The sequence below is a fragment of the Pelodiscus sinensis genome, chromosome 2, assembly GCF_049634645.1.
Source record: "Pelodiscus sinensis isolate JC-2024 chromosome 2, ASM4963464v1, whole genome shotgun sequence".
Lineage (NCBI taxonomy): Eukaryota > Metazoa > Chordata > Testudines > Trionychidae > Pelodiscus > Pelodiscus sinensis.
Window position 1 is genome coordinate 247620378 of NC_134712.1, and position 20722 is coordinate 247641099.

Below are 20722 nucleotides of genomic sequence, written 5' to 3' on the forward strand. Positions count from 1 at the left end.
CACCACCTTCAGCCCTGAGCCTCCCTCCCCCCTTCCAGGCTGACATTCCCCCTTCCTACCTGTGAGAGTCGCTGAGGGAAGCACTTTACTTGGTTTACAAACCCTTTATTTTTCTGAACAAAAGAGTATTTTCATTTTAAAAAAAACCAACAGTGAAATAAGCTGTGAACATTTTTTCACCCACACCCGTCTCTGTTCTCAGTGTGTGATGAATGAGTACAATGTGTGAATGTGGGGCCAGAAGGGGATTTGGGAAGGAAGGCACTGGGGGCATGGGGCCATCCCACATTTGGAAGGGCCCGAGGAAAATCATCGGCCTCCTTGGAAGAATTGCTTCCTCGGGACTTCTCGAATGCGCAAGCCCAGCCGGATGGCAGCTGTCCGGGGCTGCTCAAAGTGCCTCCCCTCCACATCAGCCTGTGTCCCCCATGCTGGGAGGAAGGCCTCCCCTTTCTTCTCCACTAGGTTGTGCAGCGCACAGCATGCTGCAACCACATCGGGGATGTTGTGTTCCGAGTGAGCAGGCATCTAAATCTGCCCTTCAGACGGCCAAAGGCGCACTCCACCTGGAAGCGAGCCCTATTCAGGTGAGAGTTGAACAGTTCCCTGCTCGCGTCCAAGTGGCTGGTGTAGAGCTTCATGAGCCAGGGCATAAGGGGGTACGCTGCATCGGCCACGATGCATGGAGGCATCTGCACATCCCTGACTACATAGTTCCTCTCTGGGAAATATGCCCCAGCTTGCAGACTGCAGTACAGGTTGGAGTTCCGGAATATGCAGGTATCGTGTGCCTGGCCTGACCACCCGACACAAATATCTGTGAATTGTCCCCGATGGTCGACCAGGGCCAGCAGCATCATGGAAAAGTAGCCCTTTCTATTAATATACTGTGCTGCTCGATGGGGTGGTGCGCAGATCGGGATGTGAGTCCCGTCGAGTGCTCCACTGCAGTTTGGAAAGCCCAGCCCTGCAAATCCGGCCAAGATGGTAGGCAGGTCTCCGAGGCAGACATTCCTGTGAAGCAGCTCCAAATTGATGGCTCTCACCACCTGCAGAAAGGGACAAATACAAACACACAGAACAGGACATTAGAGGAGTTGCATGACCTGATGAGAGGTGCTCCCCCACCCTTCCCTCCCAGACCCCGAGAGCCCCCCCTCACGCAACCCCCCTGTGACCCCCGCACCACCGCAGGATGAGGCCAGGCAGGCTTCTATCACTCCCACCCCATCCCCTATTCCCTATGCCCGGTCCTGACCATTCCTCTTATCCGCCCGCCCCTGCCTCCATGGACTGTCCCCCGAGAGTGACTTACCTCCATCTAGACGGCTCTGACAGTAGACCTCCCCACACCGAACTGATGTCCCACGGAGCGGTAGCTGTTGGGGGTGGCCAGCTTCCACAGAGCAATAGTGACGCGTTTCCCCAGGGAGGTGGCGGCCTGCAAGCGGGTGTCTTGGCATTGCAGGGCAGGGGCAAACCAGGCACAGAGCTCCTGGAAGATGGACTTCTGCATCCGGAAGTTTCGGAGCCACTGGTCGTTGTCCCACTGCTGCATGACAAGCCGGTCCCACCAGTCGGAACTGGTGGCCAGCCTCCAAACTCGCCTTTCCAGGAATAAGGTAAGGGGAAAGGACAGTAGGGCTGCAGCCTGAGTGAGGGGCTCAAATCTGGGCTGTGAATCCAGCTCTGCTGCAAACGTCATGATGCTCTCATGAAGCTGCAGCAGAACTTCCATCATCACAGTGTGGGGCCATTACCTGCCCATGGGCAGCTGAAGCTCGATGGCCAAAAACACAGTGCAAAGCAAAAAACCAAACCTGAAAATAAACTGCTGTGGTGTCTGAGGAAACAGGGCAACCCAAGCAAGAACTGCAGTAGCTTTGCTTTCCCTCTAGGAGGTAGGCAAGCCAGAAGCAGGATTTGAGCAACAGCTGTCCAGGAGCATCCCTTTACGCACGCTCTGCAAAGAGCATGCAGCAGTGCCTGGACTTTACGGCTGCCCCGTGACCTGCCAGAAGCACTTCCAGGTGCCTTCTTTTGTCGACAGAGGATCTGCCAGTCTGCACGTCTTTGTCAACAAAGCGGATCGATTTATCGATCCACGTAATGCAGTCTAGTATCAGAGGGGTCTAGCAGTCTAGACGCTCTTTGTCGACAGAGGCTTTGTCGACAGTATCTGTCGACAAAGCCGCTGTTGACAAAAGCCTGTAGTCTAGATGTACCCTAGCTGTGCAGCTGCTGTACTCATGAGGAATTTAGGACCAAGGAGTTTTATATTGGTTTCAGGCCTGCCAGGAGCCGTGTGCAGAGTTCATCTGTACAGAACTGCATCTGCACAGTTCTGCAGTCTGTTGCATTTAGGGGGTTGATAGCGTCTAAGAGAACCTCTGTGGGTGCCAGAATGCACGGCTGAGTGTTTGACAGTCTTTTTAAAGACTCTTTTATATGTTCCTTCTCTAAAATGGTTTCAGTGCCTTACGTTTTTTCCATGGGAGGGTTTGAGGCTTTTTTCCTTTGAGGCAGTGAGAGGAGGTGCAGCCACCAAACGGATACAAATTGGGACCTGGACTGGAGGAATTGCCAATAGGGCGAGGGGGGTACTTGGCTAGTAGCCAGTAGGCTTAGGTTAAAGCCTCTGGAATGTGCCACCTCATGTTGTCTGCTGATGACTGGCATTATTATACTGTTTGACAGGCTTGAAATAACTCCCAAATCTACACTCCATACCAATGAGATAGGGAGGGTTATTCTTCCTTTCTGAGTGTGGCCAAATCTTTGCATGCTGAGGCTGGGGACCAAAGAAGACACACTCACCCCTCCTTCCCTCTCTTGCTCAGGGACCAAGCAGGAAAGGGTTAAGGGCTTTGCTTTCCAGCTGACTTGCCCCTCCACCTTTGACACATGGCAGGCTCTTAACCATTTCCTGCCCAGTGTTTGAAACCTGCTGCAAACCCTGGAGAGGGGAAGGGCTTTAGAGTCACTCTTCTCCAATGACTTCAGCACCCTCTTTTGACATAGACTCCTTGCAGGGGGGTTTCAGTGGATCTAGGACTTGGCTGTAATGTTATCAAGCCTTCTCTTGATTTTTTTTTTTTGCCCTACCTCTCAGATATTGATTAAATTACAAACGTAGAACAAAAAAATTTACAGAATGTCTGCTGAGTAGCACACAGATGGAAACATGATTTCTAGACGGATGAAGAGGGGAAATATGGAATTCAGTGTGGTTATTTTTTATTACTGTGAGACCTCAGACACTCTTCGGGCTTCCCGGAAAGGTCTATCTGGCCCACCAATCCTGAGACTAGCAGTGCATGGACTTGCCGTGAACCCCGCTTGTTTGGTTTTCGTTTAAAGCAACGCAAGATGAAATGGCAGATCCTGCTGTCTCTGTGAATCCCTTCAGGAAGGCATCAAAGGAATAATCCGGCTTGCAGCTGCAAGGACTGAGTTACCCGTTGGGGCAGAGCAGTGAGCTGGCTGCATAGAGCCATACCTGCTGCGCAGCAGAACTTGCCAGCCGAGCTTGTGTTTCCCGTGTTGCAATCATCTGTCTTGAACAAGTGTCTGTTTTCAGAGCACTCCGCAGCTGCCTGGGCCCCATTGGCCGGGGCCGCCTGGCGTCACCGCTTCCGCCCCCGCCTGCCGCAGGGCAACAACTGGCTGCAAAGTTTCCTCGCTCGCTCGGCTCCTGCAGCAGCCTCTGCCCTCGGGGCTCGCAGCCGGGGCGGCCCCGACGCTGGGACCCGGGTTCTGCCGTGGAGTAGGCGCTGGACCGGGGCAGGGGCATGATCTGACCAGGAGCCGGGGCGCTGCGCTGGGTGCGTTCCGCCTGCCCCGCTCGCTGGTGCAGCAGAAGGTGCCCGCTATGGAGCGGCAGGTGTGAAGGCAGCGTTGGAAGAGGTAAGGCAGGGAACCCCCTACGCCCGCCCCTTCAGGTCCTCTGCCCAAGCTTGCAGCTGGGTCTCCTCTCCCCCTGTTCCCAGCGCACAGAGCGCGCCTCCTGCAGCCCTGTTGAGGTCCGGGATGCAGCCCCAAGTTGGTCCTGGGCAGTAAGTTTGCGTCCTTGCTCCCTAGTAAACACCCCTTCCTCCCCAGCCACAGGTTTCCCCTTCCGTTCCTGGGTTAAAACTTGGAGTGCTCTTAAACCACTCTCCGCACCCCCCCCCCCCCACACTGGCAGAGCGCCCCTTCCTCCCCACCCGCGGGGTTTCTGTTCACGTCTCGTTACTCAAAGTTGTAGTGTTACAACCCCCCAGCACACACACGCGTTGATTGCAGGCTTCCTGCATTTCCGGGTCTCCAGGGAGCTGGTTGCATGAATAATTAAGTGCCAGGAAAAGCAGCTGCTGTTGGGAGGCCTGGCATGGGAGAGGAAACCCTGCTGGCGCTTGTTCGGCCCCGATTCACAGCGTTCTTCATGGGAGCGCTGAGACATCCATACCGGGGTGTCCTGCTCAGCAGCCCACCCCAGTTAAACGGGGAGGGGCAGGATAGTTCCCCTGCTGGGGCTCTGCAGAGCACTTCAGGGGAAGGTCTCCATGTCTGGAGACACAATTCTAAATAGGCAGACGTTCCCCACTCACTTCCTCACCAGAGCAGCTCAAGTTTGGATGATGAGACATGGCTTTAGCTTTTCCAGACTTGGTAGCGAGGCCATTGTACATTTTCCCCTAGAAATAACCTGGATCTAACAACAAAGGAGGACGAAGTTAGTGCTAAGAAAAACAATGCATCTGATAGAGTGTATTTCCCCACAAAGCTTAGGTCCAAATAATCGTGTGGTCTGTGATGTGCCACAGGACGCCTTGTTGTTTTTTGCTGATATGGACTAACACAACTATTTTGCTGAGACTTAGATCTAATAGATTAAAAAATATTTTGAGCTGAGATATGTACGGAGTGGAGTTACAGGAATATGTAACATTTGTTGGGTCACATGCAATCCCAATTTAACTAAATTACCCTTTGCACTCATTTGGTCCCTGATGATTTGTAATCGTAAGTGTACAAGTCCCTGTGTGGAGCATGCAAACAAGCAGAGCTTCCTGCTCTAAACACCTGTCAATGGAAAGCTCTGATTCCTCTTATCTGTTGTGTGTGTTATATCCTGACATCAGAGGGAGCTCCCCATGCAGAGTTGGACAAGTGCTATGTGACTACAGATGAGTCCCAGAAGAAGCTCTGGGGTACAGTCAATGAAAGGGGACGGTGCAGGAGGATTTGCATCAAGCGGAGGTTTGAAGGAGGGATTGGCAGGAAGACAGAGGGTGTTTGGCACAAGGAAGATTGTTCCGAGTGTGGGGGTGTGGCATGAGCAATAGGCCATTACAAGCCAGTGGAGCTGAGAAATATGGCACAGACTTCCCTCTCCGCCCAGCTATTTTTGAGCAGATTGCAACATAGAATCACTTGCATCTTGAGCCGTGCAGGTTGATGTTGCAGGGGAGTTGATTTTGCTAGCACCAAACTTCAGACAGACGGGACTGGACTAAGAGCTGACGTGTAAGGGGTTAGAAGTTCATGCCAATACGTAGGTGTGAGGGAATCTGAAATTGGTGTATCATGTAAATAGAAAAAAGTGTCTCTCTTACCGGCTAGCTATGCTTCTGAATTTGCCTCACTGCCACTGAATTTTCTGATGTCATTCTTTCCTTCTTTATGTGTTACAAGGGATGTCGCTTTGCAGATAGACCTGATTTAGTTCATTGCAGGGCAGAAGTTGCCTGCAGGAGGAGTTTTTGCCTGAGTAAGAGCTGAAAATCAAATGCTCCCTTCCCCTTTTGTAAGTGCAGAGCAGAGGATGTGGTTGAGGACTGTGGAGTTCTGTGCAGTCATAGAAGGAAGCAGGGCCCTGGAAGCATTGTAGAGGAAGAAGACTTGGTTTCCAGTGGAGTTTCTAGACTAGTTTGTGCTGATTTGGGATTATCCAAGGGGTTTATCTGGATTAAACCACCTGCCTGTTCCATGGAGGGCACAAGGGGGAACATCCTGGCAGAGTGGGCGGTAACTTGTTGATTTTTCCAGTCCCCTTAGGTACCGGTTGTGGCTTAGGGACTTTAGAACCAAGGAGTATTATACTGGTTTCAGGCCTGCCAGGAGCCGTGTGCAGAGTTCATCTGTACAGAACTGCATCTGCACAGTTCTGCAGTCTGTTGCATTTAGGGGGTTGATAGCGTCTAAGAGAACCTTTGTGGGTGCCAAAATGCACAGTTGAGTGGGGCTGAGTGTTTGACGGTCTTTTTAAAGACACTTTTATATGTTCTTTGTCTAAAATTGTTTCAGTGCCTTTACGTTTTTTCCATGGGAGGGTTTGAGGTTTTTCCTTTTGAGGCAGTGAGAGGAGGTGCAGCCACCAAACGGATACAAATTAGAACCAGGCAGGACTGGAGGAATTGCCTAGCCAGTAGGTTTAGGTTAAAGCCTCTGGAATATGCTACCTCATGTTGTCTGCTGATGACTGGCATTATTGTACTGTTTGACAGGCTTGAAATAACTCCCAAATCTACACTCCGCACTAATGAGATAGGGAGGGTTATTCTTCCTTTCTGAGTGTGGCCAAAACTTTGCATGCTGAGGCTGGGGACCAAAGAAGACACACTCGCCCCTCCTTCCCTCTCTTGCTCAGGGACCAAGCAGGAAAGGGTTAAGGGCTTTGCTTTCCAGCTGACTTGCTCCTCCACCTCTGACACATGGCAGGTTCTTAACCATTTCTTGCCCAGTGCTTGAAATCTGCTGCAAACCCTGGAGAGGGGAAGGCCTTTAGTCACTCTTCTCCAGTGACTTCAGCACTCCAGTGACTTTTGACCTAGACTCTATGCAGGGGAGTTTCAGTGGAGCTGTAATATTATCAAGTCTCCATATAAGTATCTCAGCTTGATTTCTTCTTTTTTGCCCTGCCTCCCAGATACTGATTAAATTACAAACATAGAACAAAAATTGTACACAATGTCTGCTGGGTAGCACACAGATGGAAACATGATTTCTAGACGGATGAAGAGGGGAAATATGGAATTCAGTGTGGTTATTTTTTTATTACTGTGGGACCTCAGACACTCTTCGGGCTTCCCGGAAAGGTCTATCAGGCCCACCAATCCTGAGACTAGCAGTGCATGGACTTGCCGTGAACCCCTGCTTGTTTGGTTTTCGTTTAAAGCAATGCAAGATGAAATGGCAGATCCTGCTGTCTCTGTGAATCCCTTCAGGAAGGCATCAAAGGAATAATCCAGCTTGCAGCTGCAAGGACTGAGTTACCCGTTGTGGCAGAGCAGTGAGTTGGCTGCATAGCTTCACACCTGCTGCGCAGCAGAACTTGCCAGCCGAGCTTGTGTTTCCCTTGTTGCAATCATCTGTCTTGAACAAGTGCCTGTTTTCAGATCTCTCCACGTGAATGAAGCGCGGCCATAAAAAATAAGGTGGTGGAGAGCGCTGTGGTCCTGCTGCCCACCCCCGCTGCACTTGACAGATGTTGGGCTGGCACCTAATATTACTAGTGTTGGTGAGCCAATGGGATTGTTCGATAGGCTGACTTTCACTAGGGGAAGTGTAAGGAGTGGGAGTCCGGAGGACTGGCTTCTATACTTGTGTGCCATTTGGTGGCTGCCTGATTTGGGGCAAGTCTCATTTTTTGTAGTGTTGTTTCCCTCTCTTTAAAAGAGTGTTGATGATACTTACCACTGGGGGTACTGTGAGGCTCAGCTCATTAATGTTGCAAAGCGCTTTGAGATCTGCAAAGACTGCATCAGAGTGTGAAATTTTATCTCAGTCCAATAGAGTAAAATCTGTTCTATTTGTCCATGAGTCTGAATGCTGTATGGAATTCATCAAGTACAGCATCCATACCAAACTGAAGTTTTATCAGAGCTGTGTTTTATCACCACTATTATGTGGATCAGAATGCTGGCGGATGACAGAGTACGACCTCGATAAATAGACGACTTTTCACACCAGAAGTCTTCGGTGGATCCTCTGTATTTTTTGGCCAAGAGTCATTTCAAATCAGGAACTGCTTGTGCGGTGCAAACAAGATGACATGGCTACCATCATTATGAAAAGACACTGGAGATGGATTGGGCATGTGCGCAGGAAAGATGGAAGCTTCATCACAAAGATTACTGTGCACTGGACCCCTGAAGAAGTGGAAACGAGGCCGACCCAAGACAGCATGGCACTGTACTGTTGAAGTAGAAGTGAAGAGCAGCAATCACACTTGGGGCACTATTGAGAGGCTGGCCAGAGACAGACAGAAGTGGAGGACCTTTGTTGCCGCCCGATATGCCAGTGGGTGTGATGGTGGTGATCTATTTGTCATCTGGTGTAGTGCCCATGCATGTGGAATCAGTTTGCCTTTGAGAGATGTCTAAAGCAATGTGACTCACAGCTGTTCTGTGTGGTTCAGTCTCCATTCCTTTCCCTAGAAAGGGAAAGAAAAGTCCTCTTCTGTTTGGATGGGACATTGTCTGTGTGTGTTTAGGTTGAATGTTTTTTTTTTTCATCTTTGCCTCTTCCTACGGTTCTCTTGAAGTCTAACATTGCAGCTGATCAAAACCAACGAGGAGTCCTGTGGCACCTTAAAAACTAACCAGTTTATTTGGGCATAAGCTTTTGTGGGCAAAATTTTACACATGCAAGTTATTCCCAAATAAATCAGTTAGTCTTTAAGGTGCCCCAAGACGACTCAGTGTGTTTTTGCAGATACAGACAAACACGGCTACTCTTCTGATTGCTGTTGATGATTATTAAAATCCTGCTGTTTTGTCCAAGCACCAAATAACCGTGATCCAATTCTGATCTTTAATAATAAAAGGACTTCAGCTATTTAAAAAGTTTCAAATAGTTACCTGGTCCTGCTTGTGTTGGACTCAGTGACAAATTGCCCATTGCAGAAGTGCGTCCCATGAGATTGGGAGGGGGTTGGCAGGCTTTGTAATAGCAATAGAAGATATCAGCTGGAGAATGAGCAGTTGGTGGGGGACATACAACTTCACCCCCTGTTAGCTGCATCTCTGTCTCACTGATTCCAGTAGGATTGGATCCTAGGAATGTAGCATGCAGAAACCCCCATTTTATAATAAGACTGGCTGAACTGTGTCTTATTTCACAGCCCTCTTGCTCAGGGAGCCCCTTTCCTGGGGGGGATACAGACAATTCTCATGTGTAGCACAGCTTGTGACGCTAAGGGCCAGTTGGGTGAACAGCTCTTGGTGCAAGGAGTCCCACTGAAGTCATTTGGAGTGAGAGTGTGAAGCAGTGTTTTTCAACCAGTGGTACGAGTACCCTCAGGTGTACTTGTGTTGACGTATCCTCCAGACTTCTCTCAACTGAAATGTGAAGAAAACTGAATTTTTGTGTTAAGTTTTACAGCGCTTTATTATTTTTGTACTTTTTACACCCCAAAATTTCATCGCCCACCTGGCTACGATTAAGTTGTTTAAGCAAATGTGTTGCCATGGTAGAAAAAAAATGTGTGTCTGAAACCTGTAGGTACTGGGGAGATATATATTGAAAAAGGGGTTATTTTTTTTAATGAAAAAGGGGTACTTTATATTAAAAAAAGGTTGAGGAAACACTGGTGTGAAAGGATTGCCCCACAGGTCAATTAAGGGCGTCACAATCTGGTCTTAAAACTTGCCACTGCTGCTCCTACTGGCTCACCTCTGCCACGAGCAGCGGTGGCAGGATCACAAACGTAGACAAAGCATTTTAGGCTCCTTCACAGACCTGTTCTAAATAGCTGAACGACACGGTTCTGGGAGTCTAGTGTGCAGTAGGGCTTCTGCTGCGATTACCACTGGGGCCACTGTGGCGGTGCGTTGGGGACCCCCTGATCCTGCATCCTGTCTACAGCAAGATGAGACTCCGCCAGCCAGTAAATCAAGAGGATTTATTGCTTCTGCGAGGTACAGCACAGCCCGGGGCCAGGTAGCCTCCAACCCCTTGGGCCCCTGACCTCTCAGTTCTCAGCTTAGTCTCTTCACTTCATCCCAGCCAATAAACTGCTCATCTCTGAGGCCCTGCTCTCCAGCCAGGTGGCCGTCTCCGCCTCCCTTCCTGTGTCTCTCTCCCCCTGCAACGAGCCTTGTTATCTGCTCAGGCTGGGACTAGGTGTCTGGGCCAATATGCATGTGGGGGAGTCAGTGGGAATCGCACATCACAGCGTAGGGGAACCCCAGGATACAGAGCAGACAGCACCCCCACTACGTCACAGCCACAAAAACAGAGACCCAAGAGTGGGAAACTTGGGGCAAAAAAAATCTGATGGCTTCATCCAGTTCTTATGGGGCAGGTCTCTTTGGAGAAGTCCAGATGAGTGAGGATTCTACCCTGGGCCTGCCCTAGTTAGAACGAGGAGAAGTTTGTCCCTGGAATTAGAGCCTCCCTGTTCTACATGCTGTGGACTGGGAGGTAATTTAGTGGTAGCCCAAGGAGGAGAAGCAGCAGCAACAGCAGTTAGGAGGGAGGGTGGAGCTCAGCTGGAGCTGGACTCTTGGACTTTGCCCCGCACAGCTCCCAAGGCTCCAAGTGGTCACGTGTGCAGTGGCTGGGATCCTGGCTAGGGTGGAGCTATGGCACGAAGCAGCAGGCATAACACCCAGGAATAAGCGCATGCAGATGAGGCCCAAAGAAGGGATGGACAGATCTACCCAGTCCCGGGAGGGGATGGAAGGCCAAGTGATTCTGGCCAGGGGCAAAGAGCCTGGAGTGTTTTTTAGCTAGTGGGACATGGCAGCTGGGTAGGGAGGTGTGTTCATTGACTAGCATGGTAGCTGGTAGGGTGGCATGTTGCCAGTTTTTAGGAAAGGGATGTCATATGAAGCTGGAGCTACCTGCTCTGGGAAAGCGGTCAGTGCGCTGTTAAATCCTTTTGCAAAACCTCACATCATCCCGGAACTGACAACACGTAGGCCTGACCGCTGCCGAGAGGGAAGCCTGTGGAGTATGCAGAGATGAGTAGGTTCTAGGATGGGTAGTGGCTGTGCAGATCCACACCGGCCCTTAACCCTGCCCTGGAGGGACTGCTGCGTGAAGGAAATAGGGATGTAAAATCCAGATTAATCAGTTAACTGGTTAAACATTAGGTTAATCTAACATTTAATCGACTAAGTGGGCTCTTGGGCAGGGGGCTGCTCCATCCTGTGGGGCTCCCACCCCGAGCTGTATGTGGTGCTGGCTGTTGACTCCTGGCCCCAGGCACCAGCCATGTGGGGTGGGCTGGGGGCTCTTCATGGTGGCCTGACGGGGCTAGAGCAGCCCTCCGCCCGCAGGGACTGCTTGCTCCCAGGAACCAGTTAACGATTATGTGTCACCCAGTAGGGGTGATGTTTACCAGGTAACTGGTTAACTAGTTACCTGTTCACATCCCTAGAAGGTGAGTTGAACTGCCATTCCCCAGTCTTTGCACTTGGACTAACTAGCACTCTTAGCTACTAGTTAGTCCCAGCTGGGGAAGGTCTGCTGAGGTCACTTGTTCATTGGGATATTTTTTGGGCTCTATCAGACTCAGAGTACATGGGTGCCACTAAACAGTGAGTTGTATTGATACTGCTAGGTGTGTTGCTTACATATTGCCAGAGAAGTGCATGGCACTTGGTATGTCCTGGGTCAGCTAGTTGGATGGTGTAAATCTTTTGACTTACCCAGGGACTTAGTGAGGATCTGACTACAGACCGATTCCCTGCCCAGAGCAGTTTACAGTGGAAGTTAAGACTAGAACGTCCATAGGATCTGATAATGCGGAGATGTGACATTGCCTATGCTACAGGGACCTACTTTTTAACATCCAGTGAACTGAGGCCTCGTTACCTTGGAGACCAACTCTCTCCTCCAGTGACCAGAAGAGGTGTTTGAGCAAACAGCTGTGTTCAAAAGAGAAGTGGCTGCTAGAAGAGAGTTCTTGATTCTGGAATTTGCCCTGGTAACCTTGATGGCCTATTACAAAGTTTTATTCCTCATGCACGCACACGCTTCTGTGCTGGAGGTGAGATAAGCGATACCCTGTAGTTTGGCCACATTTAGGAGCTTATTGGCACTATCCCCAATCTGGGAATGTCGTTGTCATTGGAGTGGCTTGTGTGGGCTGCTCAGATGGAGCACAAGCCTTAGATAAGATACAGACTCCTCAGGGAAAGGCCTGTTGAATATAAACCATTGCACAGCTAGATAGAATCTGGGTGACGTATGATGGTGATTGGTCTTGCTGAATGTGCCCAACCCCTGTTCTGTTCTATTCCTGTTTCTGTGAGGGTTCTTACAGCACACACACATTTCAGTATTTTGCAGCTATGCGTTATCTGTCCTGTGTGTGTTCTCTCCTCTGCCACCCTGGGGGAGAAGTATGTGCAGAGGTGCCATGTGGCTTGCGGTTTTTAAATCTGTTTGCCAAGAAGCAGCGGAGTTTCCTATCCAACCAGTGTTGTTAGAAACCATTGCCTGTGCTTTTACGGATGCCCATTTCCCAACACACATGCGTTCAAAGGCAGCGGTTGTGGCCAGATCTGCAGAGAGCTAGCAGAAGCCCACCTTTCTGGACTTGGCTCAGCGGCGTAAGTTGTGTCATTAGACACCCCTCCCATCCTCTCTTGGCTGGTTTCAGATGTCATAGGCAAGCTATGAAGGTGTTCCTCTCTGCAGCTCCTGTCCTTCAGAGATGCGGACTCGGAGGATTCACGCACAGACAGCTTGAGAGCCTGCTGCTCGCTTCCCTGCACATGTGAGGCACCAGCAAAACATCTACGTATCTCTACTGTTTATCTTTAGATGGAGGCTTGAAAGCGTCAGTAGATGAAACTTAATTGTTTCTAGTCCACGGTGTGGGAAGCTTACATCCCTTATGGATGTAATATTGTAGTCAATTAACTGATTAGTATTAACCTATAAGCTTTTGCTTTAGACCAGTGTTTTGCAACTTTTTTTATAAAGTACCCCCTTAAAAAAAAAAAAAAGTACCTCCAGTACCTACAGTTTTCATATACATAATTTTTTTTCCCTACCATTGCAACACGTTTGTTTAAACAACTTAATCGTAGCCGGGCAGGCAATGAAATTTTTGGGTGTAAAAAGTACAAAAATAATAAAGAGCTGTAAAACTTAAATTCAGTTTTCTCCAAATTTCAGTTGTGCTGACGTAACCCCCCCAGACTTCTCACAAGTAACCCTAAGGGTACTCGTACCACTGGTTGAGAAACACTGCTATAGACTCACACATTTCTCTGCCTCCCCTTCCTCCTGCCAGTAAACTTTTTAGCAGGTTTGCTAGCAGCGTGTCTCATTTTTGACTTGTGACAGATCTGGGACCTACCCCTGCTACAGCTCTGTATTTAAAGTGTTATTAGGAAGTAGGCAGGCAGGCAGCCTGGTTCAGTTCTGGCTCGCGCCGGATCCAGGAGATAAGACACCCCCCTGGACAGGCGCTGCTGCCACCCCTGTATCAGAGGCAGCAGCGGAGAAGGGGGGGGTGACAGGCAGATGGTCTGCAAGGAGAAGCTGTATGGAGTGGCAGGTGACCTCCCCTCCCCGCCCAGGCATGGGGCTGGAGCGTACTCGCTTCCAGCCTCACTTCCAGGGACTATAGAATAGTCGAGTAACCAATAAGAATTCATAAGGCTACTCAACTATTTAACCGATATTTAACATCCATTCGCCGCAACACTGCAGGGCTTGACAAACGTAGTAGGCGGTTGCTAGTCAGAAGAAGATATGTCCTCTCCAGAGAATGAGTTAAAAAATAACATGTGAGGGTTGGGGGTGCACCAGTGAAGTTCGTGGGTTTCAACAAGCTAGTTTCAACACCAACTGCTGAGGGGAAGGTGCTGAGAGTCCTACATAGCAGATGCCTCTCTGGTCTTTGAATCTGCCTCAGGCTCGCAGTTGCCTGATAATGTGAAGCAGTCCTCTTTGGTTTGTGGAGTAGGATAGGGCTTGTCTCTCTTCTCCTCCACATCCGTAGTCTCCTGTCTATTGATATTCTGGGTTCCTCTAGCCCCCTGCACTCTTGGCAGCTGTGCAGGGTGATATTTGGATCTAGTTTGGACTTGAGTTTTGTGCTCAGCTTTGAGGGCAAATAGAGGTTAGCGTTTAGGTCTGGCTATTCAAGGGAGGCTTGAATCAGCATCAGGAAATGACACTATTTGCTCTTTGGGGTCTGTCCTGGAGCCAGAACTCATGAGGGCAGGAGTGGCTCCAGGATTCCAGGGTGTTTGGGCCAAAATTCTGATTTGGTTTCTCATCATTGGGCCTAATGTGCTGCTTTAAAATAGAGGAGAGGAGAGCAAGAGAGAGAGACATTGCTTAAATGGCAAAAGTAAGGAGATGCTGTTTTCCATGACTCATGAAATGCACTCTAGGCTTTCCTACGAATGGGTGAGCTCATTATTTTGACTGGGACTTGGCATCTCACTTCCTCAGCAATCTTGGGGGAAGGGAACTTGTAGGAAGGATGGAGTTGCAGGAGGGGGATTTCCAAGCTTGTTTGTTTGAACATATGATGTGAACTCTTGGATTTAGTTAGTGTAAAATAGAAAGTTTTATGCACTGCCAACTTTATGGCAAGTTGTGTAGGTTTCATAATATCCCATTCATTTTCTCGGGAATTTTCTCCCCTAAAATGCTGTACCAGCACCCCTATAGTCCTTCAGTACTGACAACTGGAAGAGATTTTGCTGTTGGCATAGGTAATCCACATCTGTGAGAGGTGGTAGCTAGATTGAGAGGAGATCTCCTCTATCCGTGTAGCGCTATCTGCACAGGGGGTTAGGTGAAAAATCTGTACCCCGAGAGACCTAGCTGTACCAATGTAAATTCCTAGACCAATATATATTATTTATTCATGCTTTGTCTTACGGGGTGGGAGGAGAGGGAAATACTGAATAACATGATGGAACTGGATCCAGTATGTTCCAAGCAGGTGTTGATCTAGTCAATGAAGTGAAGAAAAGTAGAGAAGCAATTTTTATTTATTTATTTGGCAAATCTACTGATGTATTTTTGGCCTGGATTCTGCAGAAACAAGCAATTAGGGAAACTAGGGATGTAAACGACTAGTCGACTACCTGATAAGTCTAGGCTTATTAGGCAGTCGAGTCACTACTCAACTAGTCAGAGGCAGCAAGTGAGGGAGCAGGCACCAGCGTTGAGGGCAACTGGCTTAAAAGCCGGTTCCCCCCAGCACCATCTTTACGAGAGGCATGGGTACAGTGAGGGAAATTGCACAAGCTGGGATTGAGCAGCCGGGTCCCAGACGCTGTGGCTCTGTTTTTTAAATGTAATAAGAGCTACCAGGTTCTTACTACATTAAAAAGCGGAGCTGCAGCGAACCCCTTTATCAACTAATCGAGTAGTCAATAGAAATTCCGGTGACTACTCGATTAGCTTCCCAACCACTATTTAACATCCCTAATCAGAACCACAACCGTATGGATTAATACAGAATGTTTGCTGAAATATGAGATGGCTGGGTTTAGCAGCCTGGAAGAGGAAGCTGCATCAGCACAGATTTATGGGAGACCATCTAAACAAGATTCAGTTTCTCTTCTGGAATGTTGGGCAAGTTTGTTTCTCAGATCCTGTGGGGGCATGAGGCCTGATTCTCTTTAGTGTAAACCAAAAGAAACATCATTGAGATAAGCAAGTTAAACTAGTGTAAGACTAGTGTGGGAGGAGATTCCAGGGTATAATACTCACAGATTATTGTGAAGAGTCCCAAAACTTTTTATGAACTCTTAACCTGTTTCTCTTCAGTGGCCACCGGAATGCAGCTACCTCTGGAATGGAAGGTTGTCTGGTTCACAGAGCCTAGCAACACATCTTAGGGTTGGAAGTGAGGCTAAAATAGGGACAGAACAAGTTAAAATTTTCTTAGACTGGTTAGATGTTTTCCTCAGGCAGTCCTGATGAAATACATCCTAATATTTAAAGGAGCTGATTGAGGAGATAACTGAGCGGTTATCTTTGAAAAGTCGTGAAAGATGGGAGAGATTCCGGAAGACTGGAAAAGGGCAAATGCCCATCTATAAAAGGGGAAATAAGGACAACCCAGGGAATTACAGACCAGTCAGAGGAGCTTCAGTACTTGGAAAGATAATGGAGCAAATAATTAAGCAATCAGTTTGCAAACACCTAGATGATAATGTTGATAAGTAACAGGCAGCATGGATTTGTCAAGAACAATTCATGTTAAGCCATCCTAATAGCTTTTTTAGATAGGGTAAGAAGCCATATGGATGAGGCGTTGGAAGTGGTAGATGTGGTATAGCTTGAGTTAAATAAGGTTTTTGATCCTGTCTGCTCATAACCAAACTGGGGAAATACAACCTAGATGGAGCTACTACAAGGTGGGTGCGTAAGTGGTTGAAAACCTGTTCCCAGAGAATCTTTATCTGTGGTTTACAATCAAGCTGGAAGAGCATGATTCACAAGGATAAATGAGTCAACACTGTGAGACTGTTGCAAAAGAAAGAAAAAGCAAACATCATTTTGGGGTGTATTGGCAGGAGTGTTTGTAAGCATAGGTGCTGATTCCGTGGAACGCGCATGGAAAAAATGGTGGGTGCTTAGAATCCACCGGCAAACCACCCCACACACACCTTCTGCAAGGGTCCCTGCCAGTCGGCACCTCTCCCCCAGTGCCTCCACCAGCTGTGGATCAGTTGTTTCATAGTGTGTAGGATGCACCGAGGGAGAAGAGTGGAGAGGTGGAAATGAAGCAGGGACAGGAAGAGGCAAGGTGGGATGATGGCTTGGGGGAAGAGGTACAGTGTTTGGAAGCATTCCCTGTCACATGAGAGAGCTGGCACAGTTGTCAGCAAGACACGTGCGGTAACTCTTCTAGTTCTCGCCACACTGATTAGGTCTGAACTGAGGTATCTAGTTCTGGCTGCCACATTTCAGAAAGGATGTGACCAGATTGGAGAAGGTCCATAGAAGAGCTACAAAAATGATGAAAGGTCTGGCAATCATGATCCATGAGGAAAGATTGGGAGGGAAATTGATTTGTTTAGTTTGGAGAAGACTGAGAGGACATAACCACTTTTAAGTACCAAAAAGGCTGTTTCAGGAAGTCCCCGGGTTATGTACAAGATACGGACTGTAGGTTTGTTCTTAAGTTGAATTTGTATGTAAGTCGGAACTGGTACATATTGTAGGGGAAACTCTAGCCAAACATTTCTCCAGAGCTCAGTTTTATTCTCCCACACCTCACTTCCCTCAGTCCTTTATTCTCAAGCTGAGGTGTCTGCTGAGAAAAGCCACTCTGCATCTCCCTGGTCTGCTGGGGGGGGGGGGAGAGGGAGACGGGGAGCGGCTTTTCTCGCCGCAGAGGACGCGGGCGGCGGGACTGCGGCGCGTCTTGGCGGTCTGCTGGGGGGGGGGATGTGCAGCTAGTGCGGGGTTGCCTCACCCCGTTTGTAAGTAGGGATCCGATGTAAGTCGGATCCATGTAACCCGGGGACTTGGGATTAGGGAGACAAATTGTTGTTGTTGGACTCTGAGGATAGGACAAGAAGCAATGGGCTTAAACTGCAGCAAGGGAGGTTTAGGTTGGACATTAGGAAAAACTTCCTAACAGTCAGGGTGGTTAAGCACTAGAATAAATTGCCCGTGGAGGTTGTGGAATCGCCATCACGGGACATCTTTAAGAGCAGGTTGGACAAGCACCTGTCAGATATGGTTAGGTCAGGGTGGGCAATCATTTTTGATGGAGGATCCCTCCAAGATTTTGATAAGGGCCACACTTTGCTATGGAGGGGTTCAGGGTCTGGGATGGAGGTTGGGTGCAGAAGAGAGCACACGGTAGGGAACTGGAGTGCAGGAGGGGGTGTGGAGTCTGAGAGGGAGTTTGGGTGAAGGAGGGGATTGGATTGCAGGGTCCAGGATGAGTGCAGGAGAGGATTCTGGCCTGGGGAGGTGTGTGGAAGGGGGTGCAGGCTCTTGGACGGTGTGTTGTGTCCTGGGGAAGGGGTTTGGGTGATGATCTGGGAGAGGGGAATAGGGTGTAAGGTTGGGGAGAGGGTATGAATACAAGAGAGGATTCTGGCCTGGGGGAAGAGAGTAGTGGGGGGGTTGGAGGGTGCCCAGGGAAAGGGAAGGGCTGGGCTGGGAGGCGCTTACCTGGGCAGTTCCCAGCTCTGCAGGACTCCAAGGCAGGCTCCATGGCGGCTGCAGTCCCAGGCTGTCAACAGCTAACTATTCCCTGTGGCTCTCTGCTCCTGGGCTTTGTGCCCAGCATGATCCCTTGGTTCCTATTGGCTGCTTTCTGGATTGTGCTGTGGGCAGGGGCGGCACATGAAGCCTCCTCTCCAGCTCCCGGAACAAGCCACAGGGAGCAGCCAGCCACTTAAAGTAGCATGGGGCTGCTTTGTGCCTTAGGGTCCTGGCAGGATGGCCCGTGGGCCAGATCTGGTGACTTGCTGGGCCGGAGCCAGCCTGTAGGTTTTGTCTTGTCCGCCCCTGTTCTAGGTAATATTTAACCATGCCTTGAGTGTGGACTAGTTGACCTTCTAGTCCTATCATCGTGTGATTATCTATGATTATAAAGAGGCCTTCCCATGGCAGTTCTAGGTAGGTAGAAAGCAATTGGGATGTATCCCAAACACTGGCTTTAGTGCTCCTGTCTCTTGCTGGAGATTGAAAAGCAGTGGCAGCATTTAAATCATACCTGATGTAGGGCCCATAAAGATCCGTGTATGTAGCAACACCAGCTGGCATTAACTAATCCGTTCGTGCTGATGGAAATCCTGTTCTGTGTATTTTTTTGTGTATGGCTAAACATCCCCAGTAGGGCTGGTAGAATCACGCTCAATGTGTTGGTGAAAATCTGGTTTTCCGTTGAGTCGAGGAGGTGGAACAGCACAATGCAGAAACTGAACTAACCAGCCAGCAGGCAAGGAGTTAAGTGAGGCAGTATTACAGAACAGGTCTTTATTTACTTCCTTGTGATCCTAAAGATGAGACCATTTCAAAGCCCGACAGCATTTGCCAACAAAGAACGAGGCTTCCTTTTCATGCTTATGTGCATATCCTGCAAGACAGGAACAGCTGACTTGCTCTCTCAGCCTAGGCAGCCAGTGGAAAGCAAAACTTTTATGCTTTAAAAACAGCCAGGGCCAGATTCTTAGCCTGTGTAAATTGGAGTAGTTCATTGAAGACTTATACTATTTTGACTTATGGCAGCTGGATCTGGTTCTGAAGGTCTTGCCTTAAAATAAGTGGTGGTCTTGAGCAGCATAAGAGCATAAAGCTGTCTCTTAAAATCCCCCAAATAGCTTTTTAAGTTGAGATTTTACATGTATTTGGGGGCAGCCATGAATTTGTGGCAAAACATAAGGATCTCGGTGATTTACAGATCCTGCTGAAGGATGCCTCGCAACAACCCAGTGAAACTTTCTTGCTTGTTGTTGGTTTATATTGCAGTAGCAGCCCCGGCCATGACCCAGAGTCCAATGTGCTAGATGCAGCACAAACACAGTATAGAAGGTCCCTGTCCCAAGGAATTACAGTCCAAGCTGTTCTTGTGTTCTTCCAGTCCTGGGAATATTTTCACCAGCTAGAAGCTTTTTCAGTGCTTTATTTGTCCTCTGAGCACTCCAACTGGCTTGTTTTTTTTAAAGCAGTGGAGTCTGATGCCACGTACACTGGTGTAAATATATAGGGTTACCAGGTAGACCCTGCCAAAAAAACAGACACACTTGATCTAAATATCCCCCGCGGTATTTGCATTTACATGGCTGCTGCTTTTTTCCGGCTCGGGGTTATGCCGGAGAAAAGCTCCAGTCTAGATGCGATTTTCCAGAAAATAAACCCTTTTCTGGAAGATCCCTTATTCCTACTTGAAAGCATGTCTAGACTGGCGCTTTTCTCCGGCATAACCCCGAGCCGGAAAAAAGCGGCAACCATGTAAATGCAAATGCCGCGGGGGATATTTAAATCCCCCGCGGATTTGCAATTCCGACGTGTCTCATTAGCATCCCTTTTCCGGAAAGAGGTGCCAATGTAGACGTAGCCCAGTGCTTCCTCATTGGTATTTCCACCTCTCACGTTAGTGAATGTAGTTGTGGGAACCTGAGCTTTGGATCTTCAGACTTACCCATATCTTAACTATACCTGGATGAGATTCATAAACTTCAGATCCAGAGGAATTTGTAAGTTTCGTGTTGATTCTTCTGAAAATGGATTTTGTGGAAAACTTGCAAACTGCAAGAGTATTCATTGGAAAATACATTGGAGCATTTTGGAATGATGCATTTGGCTGGCCTGTAACTTGCTGCCTGGCCAAGGTTGTATTAAAATCAGACTCCCTGTCACTTGGAGCATGAATAAGTGATGGTGAAAATTCACTATAAATGCTTCTTTCTTGGGGAGGAGCCCATATAGCATTGGAAAAAAATTTCAGACTCCTCCGTTTTTTGTCTCGTCACACCCTTCAGCTGCATGGAGCTGAGCTCCTGCATGTCCATCATGGGAAACTCGGGCTGGGTACTTGGTGAGGGGAGTGAGGGTTTTTTTTTTTTCTTCAGTGCCTTAGGTACATGGATAAGGTCTGTGTGCCTTGGATTTTACCAAAGGTGACAGCCTCTTGGCTGTAAGTTGTTCCTTGGACAGCTTAACTCTGTCATGGTTCATCTGTCTTATGAAGCTGTTTGTTTTGATACCGAAGTTTTGTACTGTTAGCATCACCGAGATAACGTCAGTGAAACTAAACCAAGTCAGAGAGTAACACTCTCCCAGA

At 48.7% G+C, this 20722-nt stretch overlaps 1 protein-coding gene across 6 annotated transcripts in view; it reads left to right on the top strand.

Moving 5' to 3' along the window:
* Window positions 1-3665: 3665 nt before the first annotated feature.
* The window catches only part of LOC102454880 (mitogen-activated protein kinase kinase kinase 3-like), a 129547-nt gene continuing 112490 nt past the window's right edge, over window positions 3666-20722 (top strand). For 5 of the 6 annotated variants that reach the window (XM_006120564.4, XM_006120565.4, XM_075922866.1 and 2 more), the window contains exon 1: window positions 3667-3906. The gene's annotated coding sequence lies outside the window, so the exon portion shown is untranslated. Of the gene's footprint in view, window positions 3907-20722 lie in introns of all 6 variants that reach the window. The other variant, XM_075922867.1, reaches the window with a different exon arrangement.